Raw genomic sequence first — 4,942 nt, forward strand, 5'->3', positions numbered from 1 at the left:
CATGTGCGTGTATGTGAGTGCCTTTTATTATATTTTCTCAATTTCGTAATGTAATATAAGAGCTTCTTTGACACTATACTAATGTCAAAAACATTTTTATGTTATGGGCCGAGGGAGCACTGGGTTTAAAATATATATTCTAGTTTCCTCTGCCGCGAGTATTCTTACGAGCAAGGACAATGAAATAAGTTTGGTCTTCCCATTGGAGATTGGACGCTGCAAAACGCGCTTCATCCGGTTCCTCGCTAGGCAGAGACGCGGTTTCCTCGGTACAAGAGATTCCCCGGCAGAAGGAAAGAGAAAGTGTAAAGGAGATCGGGGTCTAAGTCAACGTCGTTGGCCTCCGTTGTTCTTTTCCCCGCGGACAACGACGCGTTTACGCTGCACGTTCGCTCCATTAAAAGGATGCACGGTGCTGCTGGATGGATGGGATCCTCCTCGCCTCATCATCTCATCTTCGCCGTCGACGAGCAACCGACTCTGCTCCGCTCCATCGTCGCCTTCCATTCGCTCCTTCTTCTCCAGGTCAGGTCAGGTCAGTGCTACTCCTACGCCATCTTGTTCAGTTCGTTGCTTTTTCCGCCAGCCGAATCTCGCAGTCACGTACTGGTGGATATACTACTTCGTATGTACTGGTGAAACTATAGGATCGGCCATTTTACACGGTCGTCTGAATTTTGCTTGCTTCTAGTCAAGTCGCTCTCCACCGTCGGATACCGATCCAAAGGTCCAGCAGCCTTCTTCTTCCTCTAGCATCAGCCTTCTTCCTCTGCTTCTTCTTCCCCTCCAGCAGCAGGCTTCTTTCTCCGTTTCTTCTTCTCCCGCCTCCGCCTCCGCATTATCCTTCTTCTTCTTCTTCTTCTTCCTCTATAGGTCAATCTGCTACCGCGTCGTCCCCGTCTCACCCTCGGGGGTTCGCCTGCGAATTGACTTTACTGACTCGGCGAAAAATTCTAGGCGTCCCAGCAATAGCAAATTGCGGAAACTATACGGATGCGATGGCGTAGACTCAATCCTTCGTTGCCGCAGCAGTCGTTGATCGATGCTGCATCCCATTATAATTTTGGTTTCTCAGGAAGAAGAAGAGGATCGTCCAGTAAGCCTTCCGGGTGGGAGACAGCCACCGCAGCATGGACATTCAACTCCATGAGATCGAAGCTATCACAAACAAGTTTGCAGACGACCAGAAAGTCGGCAGCGGTGGGTACGGAGATGTTTACAGGGTATGATCGACTAATTCTCGTGCTTCTCACATTTACAATCAAGATCTGTACCATGACAAGTTTGCCGATTTTATCAGGCCACTCATAAAGGAGAGGAAATTGCCATGAAGAAGCTCCATCAACTGCAGGGGCTCGATGATAAGCAGTTCCACGCCGAATACCGTAACCTTCGTGAGGTACGCCACCAAAACGTTGTGCGGCTAATTGGCTACTGCTACCAGACTCAGAAGAAATACATGGAGCACAATGGGGAGCTTGTCTTCGCGACAGTTATGGAGCGAGTGCTCTGCTTCGAATATATGCACGGCGGAAGCCTCGATAAACACATTCAAGGTAACCTATACTAGCTAGTATTGTGGATATAAGTAGTATCTTATATGCAGAGGGGGTAGCATTTCAACTCTTTTGGAGTGCTACTTGTTTCATCTTGATAGTATGACTCAAATAATCAATGCAAGTTTCTCTTTATTATCTTAAAACATACTATATATATGGTTGACAGTTGGCTGCATAATATATTAGTTTGCCTGTCAAGATGAACGATTCAATACCTTATTTTGTATGTGTTTTTTGGAACTAATAACTGCAGATGAGTCTTGCGGGCTTGAGTGGCCCACATGTTACAAGATTATCAAAGGGACTTGTGAGGGACTAGATCACCTTCACACCTCACAGGGAAAACCTATTTTCCAGCTGGACTTAAAGCCTGGTAACATTTTGCTGGATGAAAGTATGACGCCTAAAATTGGGGATCTTGGTTTGTCAAGACTTGTTGCTTCGACAAAAACACATCAAACAGAGATGCGCGATGGAACCCGGTAAGTTGATGGACATACTCTTAGCCGTATGTCTTTTAAGGGATTCTGAACATGGTTTTCGTTGTATCTTACCAATTAAACATATCAATTCAGCGGGTTCATGCCACCGGAGTACATAGATGGTGGCTTTATATCAAAGAAGTTTGACGTGTTCAGTTTGGGCGTCATAATTATAAAAATGTTGGCCGGGGATAAGAGCTACTTCCGTTGCACTGAAATGCCTCCCGATCAGTTTATTCAGCTTGTAAGAAAAATCCTCTCTCCCGGCAAAAAAAGAAACATAACTCTTTCGCTGTTTATACGAATTAACACATATTTGTTTCTTTCACATTTTTGCACTGCAAACTATTTAGTATCTTTATAGAGAGTTTTATGAGCCAATTTTGCATGTAGGTAAGGTAAATCTGGAGGAAAAAGTTGCAGGAAAAGCCTGGATATTCCTCGCACGAAATAGACATGCTAGGAGTGACTTCATGTGTTGAGATTGCACTAAGGTGTGTGGACAGGGACAGAAACAAAAGGCCATGTATCAATGATATTGTCCATGAACTGGATCAACTAGAAGCTAAGCTTAAAGCAATGTCACTAGCTTCTGATGTGTCAAATGATGCCACGGTCCAGGTACGTTCTTCCACGACTGGGGGGGCGTGGGTGCCAGTCCTCTGTTTCTTCAGTCTTCTGAAATACTCTGTTTTGACAGTTTTGACCTGTCGAATTTATGTCTGCTAACGATGTTTTTATGATTGGCCGCACTAATTGACCTCTGATTATTTTGCTTTGCAGAGAAGCTGCGACACCAACATTATCTCGGTGGATCCATCCCTGGAGCTGCGGTTCGTCTTTGAGACAAGGAAGGAGACTTCGTGCTGCCTACAGATAATCAACAAGACAGAGCGCATCGTCGCGTTCAACATAAAAATTAACCAGAACAAGTACAATGTGCAGCCAAGCCAAGGAATTATGCCGCCGTGCTCCTGCCGTTATGTCATCGTGACGTTGCAGGCGCAGGACGCGGCGCCGCCCAACATGCGGTGTCATGACATGCTCTTCGTGCAGAACACCGGCATCACCCAAGACTTGGCATCAAGAGATGGTGAGATTGATTATCAAGAATTGTTCGAGAAGGCCATGGCGGATAAGGTGGTTGATGTGGTGAGGCTTCCGATCGTTTATGTTACACCGGACCAATAGTCTCATCCAGCAAGAACACTTTGTGGTTGCTAAGATCCCAACAAAAGAGAAAATCTTGAGTTGTTGTTTGCGAGAGGGTGTTCTCTTTGTGTTGTATCTAATTGTTTCTTTGTCGATTATGCGGTCTGTAATTAGCTGCTACAAACATTGTCCTCTCTAACTGCTGATTACATTCTATGTGGAAAGTATGTAAGACTTGATGCGAACAAGCAGCTATTGCAAAGGGCCTTCAATCAGGAAGGCTTGAGTATGTGTTATAAGAGGAGAGATGGTCAATTGAATGCCTATGAACATGCCCATACTATTGAAGATTGCAGTTATCGTGACTCATCAGTCATCACTAAATAAAAAGAGCAGCATCCAGTTATCTTACAAGTTGGATTGAATCTCAGGAAAGGTGCTTCCATCTGTAGCATGAGCAACATTCAGAGAACAAAAAAAAATTATCCAGGTTCCCCACAATCTCAGAAGAGAAACAAGGTAAGAAATGCGAAAAGCAACACAACTCAGTGAATGACTCATAGCTGAGTAGGCCAAACTCAATGGATGCCCTCATATTTTACTTCGAAGTCTTTACTGTGTATCCCTTCGAGATTTTCAACATTTATAAAGAACCAAGTGTATGTCCAGATATGCGGCGACACTGAGGCGATAACGATAGCGATTCTTGTACTACTATTCTCTGGTACTCCCTCCGTCCGGAAATACTTGTCGGAGAAATGGATGTATCTAGACGCATTTTAGTTCTAGATACATCCATTTTTACCCATTTCTTCGACAAGCATTTCCGGACGGAGGGAGTACTATATATGGTACTAAAGATCATAGGTCACTGTCAAGTATGGAACTGAGTCACTAAAATGATTAACGGAGGATAAAATATACTCCTTCTGTTCCTAAATATAAATCTTTTTAGAGATTCCACTACAAACTACATACGGATGTATATAGACATATTTTAGAGTGTGGATTCACTCATTTTGCTCCGTATCTAGTCCATAGTGGAATCTCTAAAAAGACTTATATTTAGGAACGGAGGGAGTAGCAGAGAAACCATACATATGTAATTTCTCTTCAATAAATGGAACGACGTATCCCTTGGCACCATACTGCATTGTCCATGTTTATTGCTTCTCCTGGTGCTGCGTAGGTCTGCAACAGACCATCAAGTGCCATACAGTAGGGATACGTTGATTTGCATATATAAGGTCAGGTCGGCAAATGCGGGTTAATTTGTGGCATTTCACAGTAGAAGATGATCCATGATGATCAAGGAGTCATGGACTCAATATTGCAATATCATATACTCTCTTAACCAGCTAGGAGATTTTAAGAGCAGCGGCAGACTGAAAAGGAGGGAAATGGCAAGAGGCACTAACCAGGAAAAGGTACGAGGCGGCAACGGTGGTGGTGGTCGTCGACGTGCCCGCGTGGTTGACGCAATCGGTGATCATTGGGACAGGATTAGATAGGACGGGAAATGGATGAGCAGCTAGGTCACGGCCGGGTCGGTGATCATTGACAGGTGAGTGAGCGTGGCTTTGGCCCAGTGTAGGGGACCGATGGCAATTTGATATCGGGAGTAAAAATCAAGTTATGGCGAAAACCGATAAAAATCATGTGAAAGTACTATAGTACTTTGAAGTTCAAAAAATCTACAGTATGTTAAGAGGGCCAATATGTTTCTTTCAGTGGCGGAGCTAGCCGACA

At 44.3% G+C, this 4,942-nt stretch overlaps 1 pseudogene; it reads left to right on the top strand.

Moving 5' to 3' along the window:
- The first annotated feature begins 206 nt into the window (after positions 1 to 206).
- LOC119352741 lies at positions 207 to 3,508 on the top strand (annotated as a pseudogene).
- The last annotated feature ends 1,434 nt before the right edge of the window (positions 3,509 to 4,942 follow it).

Source organism: Triticum dicoccoides, chromosome 2A (assembly GCF_002162155.2).
Source record: "Triticum dicoccoides isolate Atlit2015 ecotype Zavitan chromosome 2A, WEW_v2.0, whole genome shotgun sequence".
NCBI lineage: Eukaryota > Viridiplantae > Streptophyta > Magnoliopsida > Poales > Poaceae > Triticum > Triticum dicoccoides.